Below are 20,792 nucleotides of genomic sequence, written 5' to 3' on the forward strand. Positions count from 1 at the left end.
GGCTGCAATTATTACCCACATTTACAGGTGGGGAGACTGAGGCAGGGAGCCACTGACTGTGGCAACTGGGTCCCGAGGGCGGAGGGCTGGGCAGTGGGGGAGCTGGGATTTGAGCCCTCCCCTCTTGCGTCATCCCCGCTGCTGACCCCGTGAGGCTCCGGGAACAGAAAGGTCCTGGGGCTGGGAGCTCCACAGATGGCTGGTATCTGGTCCCTTCACAGACAGGTGGGCAAAGCCCCAGACGAGTGGGCAAAGCCCAGGGACGAGACGCCAGCTGACCAAGGACGCCGAGGGATGGCCGCTGTGGCTCAGATCTTGGCCACTGGGGGCGGGGTGGCCGTGGCCGCAGACATGGTCTGGGGCAGCTGGGGGCCTCGCCCCCCCAGGGCAGCCAGGCTCAGGTGCTGTGGCCCTTGCTGGTGGCGGTAACGTGGCAGCAGGCCTGCTCCAGACACGCGCACTTGTCCTCCCCGCAGTCCTGGAGCTGGTGTGTTCTCCTCTCCCCACAGGTGGAGAAACGGGGGCTCAGAGAGGGAAGGAACGTGCCCAAGGTCACACAGCCGGCAGGTGGCAGGAGGCACTTGCACCCCGGCGTCTGCTCACCGTGTCACCTGCTGTTGCTGCCACGGTCCTGCCGTAGCCCTGGTGGTTCCCCCCTTTTTATTGAGGTAAAAGTTACATGACATGAAATTACCCAAAGTGTACAGTTCAGTGGCATCGAGTATATATTCAGTGTCGTGCAAACGTCTCCACGCTCTAGTTGCAGAGCATTTTCGCTCTCCAGAAGGAGCAGCCTGTGCCCGCCAGCAGTCACCCAGCCCCGGGCAGCCTCTAGGCTGCTTTCTGTCTGTGGATTTGCCTGGTCTGGTTGCTGCGTGTAAGGGGTCATGGTCTTTGTCCTTTGCGCTGTCTCAGTTGGCATAATGACCTTCAGGTTCATCCACATTGCAGCCTGGCCAGAACTTCATTCTTTCCGGGATGGAGTAATATTCCACCGTGTGGACAGACCACCTTTTGTGTGTCCGTTCATCTGCTGACAGACACTTGGTTTGTGACCCACTTTGGCCATTGTGGGCAGTGCCGTTCTCAACCTTCTCAGATGGTTTTTTTTTAAAAAAATTTATTTATTTATTTTTGGCTGCATTGGGTCTCCGTTGCTGCGTGCGGGCTTTCTCTAGTTGTGGTGAGCGGGGGCTACTCTTTGTTTCAGTGCGCGGGCTTCAGTAGTTGTGGCATGCGAGCTCAGCAGTTGTGGCTCGCAGGCTCTAGAGCGCAGGCTCAGTAGCTGTGGCGCACGGGCTTAGTTGCTCCGCGGCACGTGGGATCTTCCCGGACCAGGGCTCGAACCCGTGTCCCCTGCATTGGCAGGTGGATTCTTAACCGCTGCGCCACCAGGGAAGTCCCTCTCAGATGGTTTTGTGTGAACACAGGATTCAGTTCTTTCGGGCAGAGACCTTGGAGGGGCGTTGCTGGGTCACGGTCCCTGGTGTTTGGAGGGTTCAACCTCCTTCTGTCCCCAGCAGGCTGCACTCTGCTCCTTCCTCCCTTATCCGGGGGACTGCGGCCGGGGACCCAGGGCTCTGAGGGACCAGGTCACAGACAGAGAGGTCGGGGACCACAGGGGCACAGGGTGCGGCCCAGTAACCAAGGCCCACGGGACGCCCGAGTCCTGGCTCTCCCGCTGTCACTGTGTGTCACGGGCGGCCTTACCCCGGAGAAAGCCAAGCTGCAGGGCACTCACGGCCCATCTTCTTGGGGCATCGGCTTTCCTCGAAAATCCAGGGCAGGACGTGACACTTCCTGTGAGAACAAACCTCGGGCAGATTCTGCAGCGGAATGCCAGCCTCGCGTGGGTTTTTCATCATCAGTCAGAGGCATCCAAGAAGCGTCAAGACACACGAGGGACAGGGCCCTGGCTGCTCAGTGGCCGGGGTGTGAGTGACACTCCGGACGGGCTCCCGGGATGCGCGTGTGGGAGGGGTCTCTGCATCCCCTTCTTCCTCCAAAGAGAGGCGTTGCCCGAGCTCACCTGGCCTCCCTGAAGCCTCAAGGTGGCAGGGCAGGAGACCCGCCGGCACGGGCACAGCCCCCCGCCTGCGGCGCCAGCGCGGTTGGGACCGTGGCGGTGACGTTCCTTCTTCCAGATCCCGGGCCCCACGCAGTGTGCAGCTCCCCCGACCCTTCTGATCAGCCGTGGACACTTGGTAAACATCGAGCTGACCAATGAGTCTGTCCCCCTGGCCTGGCCAAGGGAGCCCCTGAGTGCCCTCGAGGGGCTGTATTTACCACTCCCCTCGCTGTGCAGGTGGGGAAACTGAGGCCTCCAGTGGGGTTACCCACTAAGGCTGAGGGGTGGGGATGGGCCTGGTGAGCGGCTCAGGATTCCGGGCAGGGGTTGTCCGCCCCGTGCTCGGTGGCCGTGAGCTGGTGTTCTCACTGGGGAGACAGACACAGTGAAACGCCAGGCAGAGGCGAGCACCGCGGGAATAACACCGGGAAACGGGAAGGCGAATAACACAGGGAAGGAAGGCCTCTCAGAGGAGGTACCACCTGAGTGGATACCTGAACACGGCGAGAGGTCTGGAGGAAGAGCTTTCCAGGAAGGGGAGGGCGAGTGCAAAGGCCCTGAGGTGGGCATGGTTGAGGAAGTTGCCCACGACCCGGCCCCGTGGCAGGGACGGGTGAGAACGAGGGCTCCAGGTGGTTTGCGGCCCAACTTCCAGGCCTGGGGGGTCCGCCCTGCTGGCGTCCTCCATCTCGTGGACACCAGAGCCCTGCCCAGTGGGGCAGAGAGGGGCCTGGTGCACCCATGGCTCCAGGCTCACCTCGACGGTCCTGGCGTTCCAGGGGTGACCCTACCTCAGAGAGGAGAGAACCAGCTTTGTGGAGGGCACGCAGTCTCTCAGGGCCGCCAGTGAGGGGGTCAGGGCTGCAGACACCAGCTGCCAGACCTCTGATGATGTCACACCTGGTGGTGTCACTTCCGGTCTCTCCTGGAGGGGCTGGGACCAGGGCAAGTTCAGCAGGCAGGCTCAAGGGCGTCAGGAGGAGCCAGCCCCCGCCCCCTGCCCTGAGCGCGGCGCCCGGAGGCCCCTCGGTGGCGCCTCATGCGTGCAGGGTGCATCCTGCAGCCCCAGCAGACACCCCCGAGGTCCGGTGTCCAGGGCTGGGCGCTGCCCACCCAGCAGCTCGGCGGCTGGGAGGGAGACCCCGGCCCTCCAGTCTCTGGGCAAGAAGACTGGCCCAGCCAGCAGCCCTGCCTTGACCCCGTTCTCCTGCCCTCTGGGAAGCAGGCGTGCGGGTCTCCGGGCCCTGGACCCGGCACCCCTCCTCACTCTTGACGGACTCGGAGACTCGCAGCCCTCAGGCCTAACTTACTCCCTGAGCCCCGCGCGTTTTTAGGGCCAGGTGTGTGGGGCTCAGAGGGTCTGTTTTGTGGCCTCAACTCTGCGTCCCAGGGCTTGTAACTGAGGCCAGCCCTCACTGGCAGGGACTTCTCACCCAGCAGCTCCGGGAACCCTGAAGGGCCTGGCCCCTGAGCTCACAGGGTCCTGTCACGCGCCCTGAGCAAGTCTGCCCAGAGAGGCTGAGCCACTTGCCTGGGGTCACGTGGCACCTGCCCGTGCTGTGCTCTGCCTCCAGCCCCTCCCAGCCTCCACTCCTCTCCTCTCCTCCTCTTTGCCCGGAAGCTCGGGTCTGGGGGGCCAAGTGGGTCCCAAGCGCTCAAATTGAATGTGCCCATTCTGCCTGGGGTCGCCCGGCAGGTGGGACCCCAGAGGCCGCGAGTCCGCCACCTCTGCGGGGCTGGGTCCTCAGAGGGCAGCGGCGGGACCCCGTCTGTGGAAGGAGGGGCGCGGTGTGGCGTGTGTGGGTGACTAGCCTTTCAAAGCTCCTCGCAGCCCCCGTCTGTCCCCCCACCAATTTCTCCGTGTGGTTGTGAGACTGGGAGATGTGGTGGGAGTGTGTTTCTGTGGGGCCGATTTGGTTGTGCGGGGATGGGGGGGCCGTCTCTGAGCCCAGAGCGGGGGCCGCTAACGTGCGTGGAGCGACCGGCTTCAGGGACGGCAGCCTGGACGGTGGGCCAGTGGTGGGGCCTGAGCTGGGTCTTTCCCTGGTGCCCAGCCCCCTGGTAGGGACAGTGACGGCCAGATGTGGCCTTGTCCTGGAGGAGCCCGCAGGAGGGGCCTGTGTGCAGGGTCACGCACAGGACAGCACGTGACGCTGCTGGTGGCCCCTGCCCACGAAGCCCAGGCTGTGCTAGGGTAAGCTCGGGGGTGCCGTGGGGGCCCGGCTCAGCCTGGGGGGCCGTGAGCCTGCGGTAGGGCCTTTTTTTTTTAAATTAATTAATTAATTAATTTATTTTTGGCTGTGTTGGGTCCTCGCTTCTGTGCGAGGGCTTTCTCTAGTTGTGGCAAGTGGGGGCCACTCTTCATCGCGGTGCGCGGGCCTCTCACTATCGCGGCCTCTCTCGTTGCGGTGCACAGGCCCCAGACACGCAGGCTCAGTAGTTGTGGCTCACGGGCCCAGTTGCTCCGCGGCATGTGGGATCCTCCCAGACCAGGGCTCGAACCTGTGTCCCCTGCATCGGCAGGCGGACTCTCAACCACTGCGCCACCAGGGAAGCCCCGGGCCTTTTTTTTTTAACATCTTTATTGGAGTACAATTGCTTTACGTTGTTGTGTTAGTTTCTGCTGTATAACTAAGTGAATCAGCTGTACATATACATATATCCCCATATCCCCTCCCTCTTGCGTCTCCCTCCCACCCTCCCTACCCCACCCCTCCAGACGGTCACAAAGCACCGAGCTGCTCTCCCCGTGCTGCGCGGCTGCTTCCCGCTAGCTCTCTGTTTTACGTTTGGTCGTGTATATGTGTCCACGCCCCTCGCTGGTGTAGGTCCTTTTACCCCCACCAGCCATACACGTTCTCAAAGACACAGAGAAAACAAAGGGAAGATACCAAAGATCTGGGCCCAGGGCTAAGCTTGCCCTCCAGACACTTCTCTCTGCACCTGAGCACATCTTACTCTCCTCCTTCTGTGGTACCTGCAGTCTGCCTTCCTGCTCACTGCCTGTGCGGGGCGCCGTCTACGCCGCTGGGTCCTTCTGTGCGGATGGCGGTCAAGGCTGCCACAGCCCTGCCGCACACATGCCAGACACTGTCCCCTCCTTCTGGACGTCGGGCCCTTTCCACCTCTTAGCCATTAAAACAAACCCCGAGTTTACAACTCCACGTGTCTTAATTATTTCTAGAGGGTTTGTGCACTGTTGTAAAATCCCTGGGTCAGTGGGTCAGCAGGTTTCATTTTTACACCGAGTTTGCAATGGACACATGGGGACGGAGTCTGCGGGAACAGCGTGGATGCCTCCTGCAGCCCCCCACTTCTCCCTTCTAGAAGCAGCCACTGGGTTTCTCGTGTGTACTTCCGGAGGCTCCCATACACACGCAGCACTGATACAAAATCTTTTTTGTGGTTCTTATCTTGAACAGAAAAATAGCGTGTGTGAATGCTGTTCCGCGCCTTATATTTTTCTTCACTTGTTACCTCTGGAAGCGTCTCCTGTCCCGGGCGATCGGCTCTGTAACATTCTGTGTCTGAGGGCACCAGTGTTTGTCCCATCAGTGCCCTGCAGTGGATCCTGGCTGTCCAACCTTCTGTTCTTGCAAACACGCTGCAGCAAGCATCTTTGCTCAGGTGTTTCGCACATGTGCAAGGAAATTCATGAGCTGAAGTCTTCAGTGGGTCGGTGGTTTCTGGTGAGCTTGCCTAAATGGCCCTCTGTGGCGGCCGTTTGACCAGCGGTGAGCGTGGTGCCCACTTCCCCGTGCCCTGCTGAGGTCTTCGGAAATCTGCTGGTGAAAATGGCACCTCCAGGTAGACTGCATTTGGCTTGCACCTCTTAGAGCTGCCAGAGTGGAAGGGGGTGGAGGGAGGGACCCCTGGGCGAGGCAGCCAGCTGTCACACGGGGTGGCCCTCTGTGTCAGGGGCAGGCAAATCTTCCTGAAAGACTGACTTCATCGGGCCCTTGAGATGGGGGGTTATTGCCCCAGGTGAAACAGAGGCGGGGCCTCCCAACAGGTGAATCACTGCGGGCAAGGCAGCGAGGTGTGAATGGGAGGGTGGGTTTAGGGGGCAGTGAGGCTGTCAGCTGGGCAGCAGGGGACAAGGACAGCCCTGTGACAGCCTCGGTGTGGACGCGTGTCCTCTGGGCGCTGGCGAGTCAAACAGGAGAGGGAGAAGGGAGGACCCAGGAAGAGCGGGCGGGGCGACCCTAGCCTACGAGGCCTTCGCAAACACTGGGCCCAGGGCGGAGGAAGGCAGATGTTTTATTCACGCCGGTGCAGAGCCATCCATCACCGCCAAGCCGCCCAGCCCCGCCACCTCCATCATCCTGCCACCTCAGGCTATTTTGGGCTTGGCCTTGGCCTCGCCTTCCCCGTCATCGAGTCCCCTCTCCCTGCCTGGGGTAGGGGCACTCGTCCTGGCTCGAGGTGACAGGCCAGAAGCGTGGGTCCACTCCCGCCTAGCACTTGGGTAAACTGAGGTTCAGAGAGGCGTGAGGCGTCCACTAGTGCAGCCAAGGACCAGGGCCCTCATCTCCCCGCACAGCCCCCGAGGCAGATGGGGCTCACTCTTCCCATTTGACGGGGGAACTGGGGGACCTCAGGTGCTGTGCGACAGCCACAGATCACACGGGGCATCAAGAGCGAGAGACGAAGCTGGCGCTGTCCCCAGCCGTCACCGCTTTTCCCAGGCTCTGTGTGCCCAGCAAGCTCCCTCTGGGAGGGTCCCGCTCCAGGGCTGCTCCCTCATTCGTTCCATAAACGCCCCCAAAGTTCTCCTCTGTGCTAGCCCTGTGCCGGCTGGCCACTGAGGCCACGGAGAGGGGCAGCTCTGGGGCACTGCTGGGGGCCGCACAACGTCCCACCCCATCTGCTCGCCACAATTGGTGAAATCCTAGAATCTCAGGGATCCTGGCCGAGCTCCCTCTAAGGACCAACTAGCTCCAGGCTCAGAGAGGGAGGAAATCCACCCAAGGTCACACAGCATGGCGCTGGCAGGGAGGGGAGAGAGCACATGCAATCTGTTCTTACTCTGTGCCCATGGTGTTGAGGCCACACGGCTGCCTGAACCTTGGTCGATCCTCACAGCAACCCCGGAGATCTCAGGGATGAGCCTGAGCCACCGCCAGAGCAGGGCACCCGGCCCTCCCGGCCTGGGGCTGAGGGGCCGGAAGAAGCAGAGACAAATGTACGTGCACTTGCTGCCGCTTGGAGATGCCGTGAGCGGGCGGAGCGGCAGGAGCCACGGAGCTGGCTGCGTTGCTGGGGCCACAGGCTTCCCACAGCGGGTCCCCCGGCTCCCAGGGTGGCCGGGGCAGTTACTGCACTCCAGCCGTGGGCGCACCACATTCCCACATGGCTGGGGGAACGTCGGGAGCGCTCCCCCAGTGAGGTCCAGGGCCGAGACAGCCCCTGAAGTACCTCGGCTCAAGGGCTATGTCTCATCTGGGCAACTCAGGAGGCCAGTAAGGCTGGAGCCAAGTGGATAGCAGATGAGGGGTGGCAGCGAGGTGGCCAGAGGGCTTGGGGCTGGCTCGTGAGGGTCTTGTCACCACACGTACGCCAGCTCCTGAGCGAGCCCAGGCAGAGGACAGGCGGGGTCCACCCTGCACCGACCCCGGTGTGCCAGGCCTGGGGCATCAGCCAGCACCCCGTGTTCTGCTTCTTTCCTTCCCGGCCCTGAGCACGCCTAAGCCGTCCCATTTTTCATGGCCACACTGGCATGTTTATGTCTCGTCTTCCCTGGGGAGTGTTGCTTCCAGGACGACAGGGACTTTGTCCGATGTGCTCACCCCTCCATGCCCAGAGCAGTGCCTGGCACATGGTAGGCGCTGGATAAACGCTGTCGAATGAAGGAATTGGATGAATGAATGATTGTCAGTTCTGTGCTCACTGACTTCTGCCCCCCAAACCCATTCCCTGTCTGTCTTCCTGAGTCTGTGACACTTACTGGGCATCTATGGTGTGCCAGTCCCTGTGCAAGGGGCTAGGGACCAAGTGGTGACAGAACAGCAGCCCCGCCCTCATGGAGTTGACATTCAAGTTGGGGATTAATAAATACCAGGAGGAGACAGTGCCTTGGAAAGAAAAAGGCAGGAGAGAGGGGCCCATACTGCTGGGGTGGAGGGACTGCAGGTTAAAATCAAGCAGTCTGGGAAGGCCTCCCTGAGCAGGTCACAGCCGAGCAAAGACTAACAGGCGAAGGACTGAAGGAGAATCCATCTGGGGAAGAGCATTCCTGGCAGCGGGAACAGCAGGTGCAAAGGCCCTGAGGTGGGATTTCACCGCTTGCTTCCGCTCGCCCCATGCCCCGCCCCTCAGGAAACCCCGCAGTTCCACCTGCTAAATTCCAATCCTCCTGCCACCGTCGCTTGACTGGATGTGGCCAGTGGCTGCCTCGTGGCCTCCCTGGGCCACACTTGTCCGCTAACCTCCTCTTTGCATGGCAACTGGGCACATGACCAGTGTCTGGGAAATGTTGGGGTAACAGGGGCTATTTCCTGTCCTCAGGCCTCTGGCCCTGAGGAGAGATCACGGCGCCCAGGGCTCACGTCTGGGTGGAGACTGTTTCAAACACAAGACCAAGGGTCTGTGGGAGCCCAGATGAGGTGCTGAGCCAACCCTGAAGGACTTCCTGGAGGAGGAGAGGGTGAGTGGTACAGGTTCTGGAAAGGGTGTCCCCTGCAGAAGAAACCACCTGAGCATGGCCCTGGAGGCGGGGGAATGGAGACCTGAAGGCTGAGCCAGGCTGGAGGGAGGTGGGGAAGAAAACAGGGCCCCCAGTGAGTCATCAGGCCTTCCTCTGGGGCCCCATTATGACTTTTAAGCACCCCAGGCACTTTTGCCTTCATGAGCCCCGTCCTCCATGAAAAACAATGAAAATTACATTCTATGACTGAATGGGTATAAAGATGAATATTAATCTGTTCATTGTCTACTCACCTGTTCATCCCTCCCTCCCTCCCTCCCTCCCTCTTGACCCACCTGCTCACCCCATCCAGTTGTCCATCCTTCCCTTACATACACTCACCTATCTGTTCGCTCATCCGTCCACATGTCCATCTGTTTTATCTCTCCATCATTTACTGTGTCAGTCTCTACATTCCTCTCTTGTCTCTAGAGATTTTTCCAGCATCCGACCCCAACCTTCCCAGCACAAACCCCCTGTTCACCTCCTACTGCCGACAGATCCAACCCAGACTTCAAGCTTAGCTGGGCTTCAAGGCCCTGCCAAGTTACCTCTTCTCTTCTCTCACTGCTCCCACCGTTGATCCTAGAAGCTTGGGGGCCCGAGGCACCGCAGCTACTGTGCCCAACGGGTAAGCTGTCCTCAGATGTCCCCCTCTGGCCTGGGTTGGAAGCTGTTCCTGAGGGTCTGTGGCTGGTCTCCTGCAGCCCAGAGAGGAGGCGTGAGCCATGATCACAGGGGCTGGAGGGGAGGGGATGAATGGAAACAGGTTCGTGCACTGGGCCTCGGGTTTCTCACTTGTAATGAGGGGGAGAAGGGCAGTGTCGTCCCCGCACATTCTAAGCTGGTTTCTAGACTCCCTAGGCCGCCTGAGTACCAGGGTGGTGGAGGAGGGGGGGCTTGCTCTTCCCTTCCCTCCCTGCCACTTATCCACTTAACAGCCCAGGAGGGGAAGGCCTGCTTCTGGAGGGGGCATCTCAGCCCCATTAACACTCTTAACAGCCCCAGGGGAAGCAGCGGCCACCAGGTCGCAGTTGCTTGGCCATTAGCCCCATCCCAACCCTCACTCCAGCCTTAGGACCTGCACTTCCTGGCAGGGCTTCTGGCCCCTGACACCAGAGGGGCCTGCAGGCCTCAGAGGCCCGCACCTCTGGTCAAGGACCGGTCGGCCTGTACAGGGCTGTGGAGGACAAAGGCAAGCGAGAGCCTGGCAGGTGTGAGCCGGTGGCTGGACCCACGGAGCAGGTGGTGATGGCAGGTAGAGAGGTGTGGGTCGTGGGGCCAGCGACCCAGCACAAAGTCCCCTCTGTCCCTTTGCCAAGTAGGAGTTGTACGCTGTTCTCTGCTTTCTCCCCTCCAGCGTATGTGAAGTGCCTTTTATTCAGGAGCAGCTGTGCCAGGTCAGGCAGTCAGTCAACAAACGCCCATTGAGCTAACAGCCAACAAAGTTCTATCGCACCCTGCATGTGAGGACAAGACTTAGGCCCCCCCTAATTACAGAATTCATTCATTCACCAACACATATTTATTGAGCACCCACTGTATGTCAGGCCCTGAGCACAGGGCCTGTGAAAGAGACAAATATTCTGGGCCTGGGGGATGAAAAATGAACATGTGAAGCAACAAATGGGACAATTTTTGAGAGGAAAGTGCCATGCAGAATATAAAACGTGGTTTCACGTGAGACAAAAACGGGTGTCTTCTGTGGTCTGAGGACTTGTGGGGAGGCTCTTGAGAAGGACATCTTGGAGCTGAGGCCTGGGTGGTGCGGAGCCTGGTGAGCGGAGAGCTAGGGGAAGAGTGCTACAGGCAGCAGCAACAGCACGTGCAAAGGTCCTGAGGTGGGGACGGAAACAAGGAAGCCAGTGAGAGGGAGAGAGAGAGGTGGGAGAGGGCACGGGGAGGACTGAGGGGACCCAGGAGTCTGGCTTCCTGTTACGCACAGGACAGCTGCTGGCCAGCTCAGAGCACGGGGGACACGCTCCAGCTCAGGTTTCCTGGGACCCGTCTGGCTGTACGTGGCTGGAAGGGGGCCTGCAGGGAGGCTGGGGGGTGGCTTCTGCCTGTGTCTTGGTGAGCCTCACGGGCTCCAGCCAGCAGGGAGAGCGGAGGGTGGGGATTGCTTGGACTTGCTTGGGCTCCCAGTCGTCAGGAATTAGAAGCCTCAGGAATCTTAGAATTAGACTCTCCCACTTAGGGCTAGAATGGGAAGCCCCGCAGCATCTTGGCCTTAGACGCTGGCAGGAAGCTCAGGGGGACCTGGTCCCTTGCCTTGTGGCCTCCGCCCCCTGGACCCACCCCGACCAGCGTCCCTTCACGGCGGGGGATGGGGGGGCGGCCCGTGGACCCGTGTCCCTCACGGCGGGGGGGCGGCCCGTGACCAGTGTCCCTCGTGGGAGGGCGGCCAGTGGCCCAGGCTGCCCGCGCTGAGCGCTTCGTTAATATTCCTTCAGTGGCTCCTCGTGAGGTCCTGGCGAGGTGCGGGCCGCTCTCCTGCCGGCTTCGTGGAGGAAGGAGCCGAGGCTCAGCGAGGGTCCGGATCCGGCCTCCGCCTGCCCGGCCGACCTCAGGGGACGGGCGGCGGAGCAGCGTGAGTGGGCTCGGTGGGAGGGTGGCCGCGTGCCTGCCCTGCCTGCGGGGTTGCGGGGGGCGGCAAGACGGTCTTGAAGGGAGGAGGAACGTCACGCGGTGTCTAATTGGGATGCTCGAGGAGAAAAACTGTTACAAGTGCTCAATTATTTCACACCGAGCCCGCCGGTGCGAGCAGAGAGCCCCGGACGGTGGCAAAGCTGATGTGTGTGTGTGTGTGGGGGGGGGGGGGCACGCTGGTGTTTGGGGCGGGAGGGATGGAGGTCCTTCCTTCTGGTTGCGAAGCCAGGAGGGTCTTCCTGCCCCACAGTTCACTCCCTCATGAGCCTCTGATGCAGGAATTTCAGGCGTCACGGGGGACACTTTGGTGAGGATTCCAGACCCCTCTCTCCTTGACGGCGCTGGGTGGAAAGGGGGGCACCCTGGGGAGGACAGACTCCCGTTTATCTCTGTCTGGGTCACTACCAGCTTAACACCTTCCATGGCCCCCCAGCGCCCTCCCGATAAGGTCGCGGCTGCACCGGCCTGGGTGGTCCTCACAGCCTCGCTCGGGCCCTGCCCACTCCCTGCTCTGAGCCACTCTGATGCTTAACCAGGCCTGGGGGGTTCCTGCTGCCTGGACCTCCACCTGCCTTTTGTTCGTAGCTGGAGAACTTGACGTCTTCCTTCCTGGCTTGGTTCAACTTTTCTCCTCAGTAAACCGTCTTGTGTATTTCACCTGCTGGCAGGAGTCCCTGGTGTGTCCTTGGGTAAATCAGCCCCTGCCAGGGCCTCACTCACCTCATCTATTCAACTGGGGCGGGGGTTGGACTGAAAATTCGGAATACTGAAGTGCCTGTGCTGGGAAAGACAGGATCTCCAACCCACAGGCCCCGAGAAGGTTTCCACAGCGGTTGGCCAGAGCTCAGGCACCCTCAGGGGCTCTGCCCCCAACGGAGCCTGGCCCTTGGCAGGTGGTCAGGATGAGTGAGGCAAAGCTGAACATTATGGTTCCCATTTTACAATTAAATTTTAAATTTCAAACCAAGTTTTTAAAACATGATTTTGCCTTCGCAAATATGTCTGGGAATGGAACAGTGGCTGGGAAATGGGAACCTGATGGAGAATCATTGCTGGGGGCTCTCAGGAGCTAGCCCCAGGGACCTCTACTTCTCCATCTGTGAAATGGGAACACCGATTGTCTCCTTAGTCCTGGGGCCAAGATGAGGCCTCCAGGGACCGCTGAGCTCTATTCAAGAGGCTCAGTGCTTCTGACGGTAGCTGTAACGGTCTGGGGGCAGAATGTGTGAACAGCCCTGTGCCTCAGAGGCAGGGCTGGGGGCTCCTTGGAGTCCTTCCTCATATCCTTCCCTGGTCCACGATCCGCAGCCTGGGTGCAGCTGCTGGAGCAGCAGGAAAGGGGCGGGAGTAGGGTGCTGCTGGAGGAAAGCACACGCCCCCAGGGGCCCATGCAAGCTAACGGCTGCAGCGTGAGGCTGCCGGGGGCCCTGAGACCTGCAGCCCCGGGTGGGGGCATTGTGCCATGTTACAGGTGAGCAGTGGGGACCTCCGCTGTCAGGGAAGAGGAGGAGGGCAAAGAGGAAGAGCAGAGACCTTTATGCTCTCCCTTCCCTCCTTCCCTCCCTCCTTCCTTCCCTCCTTCCCTCCCTCCCTCCCTCCTTCCTTCCCTCCTTCCCTCCTTCCCTCCCTCCTTCCTTCCTTCCTTCCTTCCCTCCTTCCTTCCTTCCCTCCCTCCCTCCCTCCTTCCTTCCTTCCCTCCTTCCCTCCCTCCCTCCCTTCCCCCTTCCTTCCTTCCTTCCCTCCCTCCGTCCTTCCTTCTCTCCTTCCTTCCCTCCCTCCCTCCCTTCCCCCTTCCTTCCTTCCTTCCTTCCCTCCCTCCTTCCTTCCCTCCCTCCCTCCCTTCCCCCTTCCTTCCTTCCCTCCTTCCTTCCTTCCCTCCTCCCTCCCTCCTTCCTTCCCTCCCTTCCCCCTTCCTTCTCTCCTTCCTTCCTTCCCTCCTTCCTTCCCTCCCTCCCTCCCTCCCGCCCTCCTTCCTTCCTTCCTTTCTTGTCTTGTTCACATCACCCCTTCTTCCCTCCCTTCTTTATTTCAGTAAACGTTCCCCAGCTCCTACTCTGCACCAGACAGCTTGCTGAGTGTTGGGGACAACTGGACAGACACAGGCTCTGCCCTTAGGGCCCTGCAGCTGGGTGGGGGGGAATGGGGAGAGGCAGATTCTCCAGCACCTTCCAGGAACTGTGGATGACAATCCACAGTCACAGCCACCAGCCCCCGTGAGTGTCCTGGGGGAGGAGCCAAGGGGCCTTGCCCGTCAGGCTCACTTGTTTGCTCCAGAGGCTTCTCCTGCCGCCCTCTTGGAACCTAAGTCAGCTCAGGTCACCCCTCAGCTCAAGACCTTCCCATAGCTCCGCCTTCCTCAGAGACAAAGGCAGAGGTTTCTCAAGGGTCCAGAGGAGCCCCTCCCGAGCCCCCGCCCCTCTCGGCCCCTCTGCTCAGCCCCTGGGCTTCTGGAGCTCGCCTGGCGGGTCGCACCTCAGGGCCTTTGAACATGCTGCTCTCTCTCCGGTTATCCTCACGGCTCCTCCCTCACCTCCTTCTCAGTGAAACTTTTGTGGCCCAACCTAAAATTGCACCCCCGGCCCTGCTCTCTTTTTCTCCATAACGCTTGACATTCTAAGTCCTCACGCAGCTTGTTTATTCCCTGTCTCCTGCACTAGAGCCCCAGCTGCTCAAGGACAGGGGTTCTGTTTGTTTTGTTATTGCTCTGTCCCCAGCAGGTGACACAGTGCCTGACACACCGTGGGTGCCCAACAACTGTGACTTGAATGAATGGATGGTTGATTGATTGATTGACTGATTGCCTCCAGGGCACCCTGCCTGCTCTAGTTGCCAGTCTGGGCTTAGCTGGAGAAGAGTGTGAAGGGCTGAGGGTGGGCAGTGGCCTTCCCTCCCCCTCTGCCCTCTTCCACCGTGTCAGCCCCAAGGCCTCCACTGGGTCCAGAAGGTGGAGACTCAGGTAAGTTTGAAGTGTGGGTCTGACTATGTCAGCAGTGAGTGGCAGAGAAAGGGTTTGTACTGGGAAGGTTGAGGTCAGATGGAGGTGAGAGATGAGTGAAAAAACTGATGCTCTAAATGATGAAGAAAGGAAACCGATGGAAAGGTAGGTGAATGAGGGGGCAGATGGATGGACAGATGGATGGGTAAATGGATAGATGAATGGATCAATAGGTGGCTGGATAGACGGATGGATGGATAGATGGACAAATGAGTTGATGGATGGACGGGCAAATGAATGGATGGATGGGTCGATCGATGAGTGGTTGGGTGGGTGAACAGATGGCTAGGAGAAGGATGCGTATGATGAAGATGAGAAGCAGCTGTCATGTACCGAGTGCTTCCTGTGTGCCCTGCCTGCATTTCACACAATCAGTCTCATTTAATTCCCATTACAACCTTGTGAGGGAGGCATTTATGTCCCCATGTTACAGACGAAAATAACCGAGCCTCAGAGATGTGAAATGACTTACTAAGGCCTCACAGCTGAGAAGTTGAGGCCAGATTGGTACCCAGGTTAGCTTAGCCTTAAGGGCCGCCTTGCTCTTGACGGGGTCACCACCACACAAGCGGGCACCCTCTGGGGACAGGCAGCCCATCTGGGCATCTCTGAAGCTCCCTCCAGCTGGCCTCTGGGGGGGGAAGTCTCTGTGAAGACCTGTTGGCTCCAGTCTGATGTTTACAGCGTCGTTTGGCCCCAAAGGAGTGAGGTAGTGAGAGCAGCCCACCCGCAGCCAGGTTGTCACCCAGCGCCCTGCCTACAGGAAAGGGGGTGTGGGTGGGGGGGCAACAGGCGTGGTTCGCGGCAGACAAAGGGAGCCTGTTCCATCCGGCCCCGCCACCCCAGGGCCTGTGCTTCAGGCAGCCCCACAGCCTCGGAGCCCCGAGCCCCAGTGCCCAGTGGGTACAACAGACATCCTACTGCCCAGCTTGCTCCCTGGGACGTTGGGAACGTACTGTGAGCCGATGAACGTGAAGCGTGTGGTACGCAGTCGGTGCTCAGCTTCCACTGACGATGATTCCAACCAGTTCTGCCGTGTCCTTGCCGGGACCTCTGGCCCAGTCACTTCTCCCTGAGCCTGTTTCCTTCTCTTTAAAACAGGGGTGTGGATGCCTACTTTGCAGCTTTATTAAGAAGATTCTATTCGTTGAACAAAGCTTTATTTCCCCAGGTAACTCTAGGTGCTGGGAATGCAGCAGTGGATAGAACAGACAAACGTTCTTGCCTTTGGGGCGAGATAACATAACAAATAAGTAAATTACATACCATATCATGTGGGGTTTAGTGGTATAGAGAAAAGGAAAAGGAAAAGGGGTGGATGGAGCTGGGAGGGGTACAGTTTTAAGTAAACATCCAGAAAGGCATATCCCTGAGAAGAGACACGTGAACAGAGACCTGAGGCTGGTGAAAAAGTGAGCCATGCGGAGATGTGGGGGAAGAGCATTCTGGTGAAGGAAGCAGCAAGTGCAAAGGCCTGGGGTGGGCAGGACCTGGTGTGTTCTAGGAATAGCAAGGAGGTGTGAGAGGAGGGGATAGGAAATAAGATCCGAGAGGTAGTGGAGGTCTTGAGGCTGTGGCTGAGATGGGAGACGTGGGAGGGTTTTGAACAGAGGGTTTCACAGGCTGCCAAGTCTGTGATGTGTGAGGAAAGGGCCATTTCTCCCCAGCAGAAGAGCCCCTCTCCGGGGCCTTTCAGAGGCTCAGCCCTGCCCTCCCGGCTCTCACCCCATCCTCTCACCCCCGGTGACCCCTGTGGAGGCCGCAGGAAGCTGGAGGCTGCCCCTGACCAGGGCTCAGGCGAGGGCTGGCGTTAAGAGCCCGCGAGCCCCGGGAACCAGGTGGAGACAGCGCCTACATCAGCCCCTCACCTGAGACCCCAAGCCTGCAAGGAGGAGACTGCAGATGGGCAGGAGGGCAGGTGCCTGGAAGTGGCTGCCAAGCTCCACGCCTAACCCACGTAACCCAGTGTCCCCTTCAGGAACTCTATCTTTTCCATTTGGAAATGGTTTGTGGTCCAGGTTTTTCCCGAGACAGAAACCCCTAAGGATGTGCCTGTCACAGCCAGGCATAAACCGAAACGGTTTCTAAAGCAAAACGACAGAAATCCTTTCTCAGTCTCCCTCTGCCCTCCTCAGATGATGCTGGGGGTAGGGGTGTGCCCAACCTTCAGAGCCCCTGAGACTGGCAAGGCTGAAAGGGGCCCCAGCCAGGCTGGGGGGCCCGGGTGGGGGGCAGTGCCTGCTTCGGCCAGCGTGAGCTATGTGCTGACACAAAGCCCTGAATTCCGCATCTTGCTTCCCTCAGTGCTCCCATTTTGTGCCTAAGCCCTGGCTCGACTGAAGGCCCAGGAGGGATCCCAGGACAATGGTGCCCCGGCTCTGGGCACTGACCTCGTGGCCATGCATGGGCAGGCTCAATCTCTGCACGCCCCACATCCCGCTACACACACACACACACACACACACACACACAGACACACACACACACAGACACACACACACAGACACACACACACACAGAGACACACAGACACACACACACACACACGAGACAAGTTGACCAGAGTCCCCGCCCAGACGTCTGAAGTCTGCTGCGCAAGGACAGAAGGGTCCTGGCTACTTGCACACCTCTTGTAATAACGGCACTCACTACCCCTCGCGGCAGCCGTGTCCGGCTTTGAGCTGCTAGGGTCGCAGGAAAGCTTGCTCGCTCTTCTGCAGAAAGAACTCAGCAGAAAGAGGCTGAGCTTTGGCCTCCAAGAGACCCTGATTCCACACACACTGCCTGGCCCCACCACCAACCCTTTGTCCTTACTGTTCTCTCTGCCCCCAATGCCCTCCCCGCTCCCGTTCATACTGTAATGCTGGACCTTTAGGCACCCGAGGACTGGGGGGAACTCGGACCCTGAAACTTCATTCCTCGGGGAAGCGAGCAGTGCGGCTGTTCTGAGCATTGAGTCTGGAGTCAGCTACTTCGTGGCTGTGTGACGTTGGACTTCACATCTCTGTGCCTCGGTTTCCCTCAGCGTAAGATGGCCAAGATGCTCCAAGTGGGAGAATGGAGATGTGGGTGGAGAGGCTGCCTGGAGAATTCAGTGTATGGGACCCAGGGATGAGCTGAAACACCCTGAGGTCTCGGGGCGTCCCCAAGAGGCAGGGGTTTTGGGTCTCCATGTTCAGCTGAGCCGCCTGCGTTGGGAATTCGAGGAGAGGGCTGCTTTCTCCCCACAGTCCACCTGCTCCCTTCCAGAGCCCCTTATTGTGGACGGCTCCTGCATCTTCCCGGCCTCCGGATTGGGAGGGGCTCCCCCGCCCAGACCCTCTCGTCACTCTCCCTGCCTCGTCTTCTGAGAGCCAGTTTCCGGTGCTGGAGATGCTGGCTTTCCAGGCGCTTCTGGAGTAGCCAGAGGCATCAGGAGCCTCGGCCCAGATGCCGGGGAGGGACTGAGACCCGCAGCTGGGGAGGAGGGCTCCCTGGCGGCCTCGGAAATGGCGAGGCCAGGAGTGAATGTGTGAGGCCTCTTAGGCACCCCCAGTGACAACACCCCCGCCCGGCCCCCAGCCCCAGGGCTCAGACATCCCCTTCTTGGTCTGACCCCCTGCAGGGGCGTAGGGACACTGGAGCTTGTGCAGATAGGTGTGCAAGGCCCAGATCAAGGAAGGGTGAGCTTGGGGCTCTGAGGCACATGGCCACAGGCCTAGGACTGGAGTTGTGCAGTCTCGGCAGGAGTGTGGTCGGTGGGCCCAGCACCATCGTGGTGCCGTCCCTCTGGGGGCTTCTGGCCCATTCCTGTGCCTCGGCCCCCTCCTCAGAATCTTGGCCTTAAATGCATCAAATAACACCCAGGATTCCAAAGGAGCCAGTTGTCACAGTGGCTAAAAAGCACATATGTGATATGGTACGATGTGTGCTTTTTCGTGAACGCATCGATGATAATGTTGAGTGGCAGATTTAATCCCAACCATAATTTGGGGCCAGAGATGAATGTAAATGACATTTGCAGAGGTCTGTAACACCAAGAGTGGGATATGAACGCATCTGTGACTTTTCTTGGTGATGAAGTCCTAGGCGCTGCTGCTGCTACCAGCGTTTGCTGCCTCAATTTACAGTTGAAGGGAATGGTAAATTTCAGCTGTGCCTGGCAAAAATAGTGATACTCTTCCCATTCAAACACACGGGCCCCGAGTTCCATCCCTGACATTTCGCCTGCTCCCGCCCTCCCTGCCGGGAAGAGCAGCACCACCAGTAATGCCGCAGTCAGTGATGGGCGGCGACAATTGATGACCACTGGTCTTTATGGGGGCTTTGCACTGTGCCAGACACTGGGTGAGTGCTTTCCTGCATCTTATCCTCACCACAGCCCTGCAGGGCAGGCACTAGTATAGTCCCCATTGTGCAGAGGAAGAAACTGAGGCACAGAGAAGTTAAGTGACTCGCCCAAGGTCACACAGCTTGTAAGTGATGGTGTCAGGATTTTATCCCAAGCCTGTCTGACCCCGGGACCTGTGGTCGTTACTGAATCTGCTGTGTTCAGAGGGCCATTCCCTGGGGCTGGGCTGGGCTCCGTGGATATGCAGCTGATTCTGTGTTTGTCCTCCCCATCCCTAGGCAGGCTAATGGACTTCAGACGGAGGCGATACGATTGTCCCCGTGCTGTGGATGGGCCGGCCTGCTGGGAGGGATTCCTCCAGCTCTGAACAGAGACCTGCACTGAACCTACTGCCAAGATGCCAGTAGGGGTGGCGCCCCGGGCCAAGGGAACAGGGGGGCAAAGGTGTGTCAGGACCCTATAGACCACCGGGGGACCGTGCACGTCCCTCAGACCAGCAGGTCCTCCTGGCCCCTGGCACTAGGCGAGGCTGTCCCCGAGGAGCTCCTGTGAGATTCAGGTCATCACAGAGTGCTTATTAATCCCACAGACAGGATGGGGTCGGGCAGCTCCTCAGGGAGTCTGGAGCAGAAGAAGCCGGTCATGGGAAGGAGTGAGGGGGCGGGTTCAGGACAGCTTTCTGGACCAGCCTCCTGGGCAGCTGAGAGCCCCAGCGTGGGGAGTCTCCCTCTCCCCTCAGCTCTGGGCTATTTTTTAACTGAATTAATGTGGCGGGGAGGCGCACGGAACCCTTGAAGGTGGTGTAAAGGCACAACGAACTCACAGAGAGCAGTTCGCCTCCCTCCTGTCCCCTAACCTCCCAATTCTCTTCTTGGGAGCCAGTTTCTGGTGTCTTTCCAGAAGATTCTATCCAACACCCTAGGGGGTGTGTGTGTGTGTGTACATATCCTGCTTAAATAAAATCCCAATGATGGCATTCAATCCCCTCTCTTCCGCATTGTGCTTTTTCACTATATCTTAAAGAATTTGCCTCGTTAGATCCATTTAACAAATATTTATTGAGCAGCTACTAAGTGCTGTCTTGTGGCCGACAGACCAGACCTCTGTCCTCATGGAGCCCAGTCGTCACTCCCCACAGCTGTGTGCCCGCCGCACCGGTGCCATGGTGTCCTCACCTCTCCAGGGAGCAGTGCAGAGTGCTGCTACTACAAGCGGGAACTTCTGAGGTACGTCTCGGTACCCGTGTGCAAGCGCGTCGGTGGGATGAATTCCCAGCATCAAGGGATGTGTCTTCTTAACTTGGCCAGCTGTGGCCAGATCGTGGTTGAAACGTCAGGGCCTGGGCTGAGGCAGGGAGGTGACCCAGGCTGGAGGTGATGCCGATTCCGGCGGAGAGGGAGATACGGAAGCTGGAAGTGGGACGTGTTGGGGGAGGGAAGAAGCCCCCTCTGGCCTCAAGGAGCCCCCGGTGTGAGGGGTAGGCGGGCTTGGAGGCTGTGGGTGCCCAGAGTAGGTGTGGGACCCGGCCTGGGAGGGCGGGGCGCCAGGGAGGCCGCAGGAGCCCCCACTGTGCTGGGCGTGTCCGGCCACTGTCCCCGGGAGAGCTGCGTCCTCTGTCCCCTCGTCCAGTGAATCCCCCAAGGGCCTCCCAAGCACCAGGCACCGTACTCGGGCAGCACTGTACCCATTCTACAGCAGAGGAAACGGAGGCTTGGACGGGGAAGGCAGGAGCCGAGGCCCCAGAAACCCAGTCTCCTCCTTCCCCCCACTCCGCCCCCCATCCCTGAGAAGAGCCCAGGCTGTGGGTGCTCCTTAAATAGGAGCTTCCACCCAGACTGATCCCTGGAGCTGGACCTCAGGACACCAGGGAGCTTTGTCCACCCCGTCGCTTTATTACATTTACAAGATCACCTGAGTTAAAAAATGCTGACGTGATCAATGCTTTCTGCACAAAGTTAAAAAACAAATCAAAACCAGCCCTGAAGCCCACCTGTCCTAAGTGTGCAAACTACTCTCGCTACTCGGAGTGGAGGTTGAGCCCCTGCTGAGGTGTCCAGCGGGGAGA

The 20,792-nt window shown here is 59.4% G+C and overlaps 1 long non-coding RNA gene across 2 annotated transcripts in view; it reads left to right on the plus strand.

Moving 5' to 3' along the window:
- LOC309619019 overlaps positions 1-19,708 on the plus strand; it is a 41,757-nt gene extending 22,049 nt beyond the window's left edge. Inside the window, exons 2-6 of one of the 2 annotated variants that reach the window (XR_014238715.1) lie at positions 8,576-8,714; positions 9,067-9,384; positions 11,207-11,343; positions 17,273-17,423; positions 19,006-19,708. This is a non-coding gene — a long non-coding RNA (uncharacterized lncRNA). Of the gene's footprint in view, positions 1-8,575; positions 8,715-9,066; positions 9,385-11,206; positions 11,344-17,272 lie in introns of both variants that reach the window. The other variant, XR_014238714.1, reaches the window with a different exon arrangement.
- Positions 19,709-20,792: the final 1,084 nt, after the last annotated feature.

The sequence above is a fragment of the Balaenoptera borealis genome, assembly GCF_965194805.1.
Source record: "Balaenoptera borealis genome assembly, chromosome: 20".
NCBI lineage: Eukaryota > Metazoa > Chordata > Mammalia > Artiodactyla > Balaenopteridae > Balaenoptera > Balaenoptera borealis.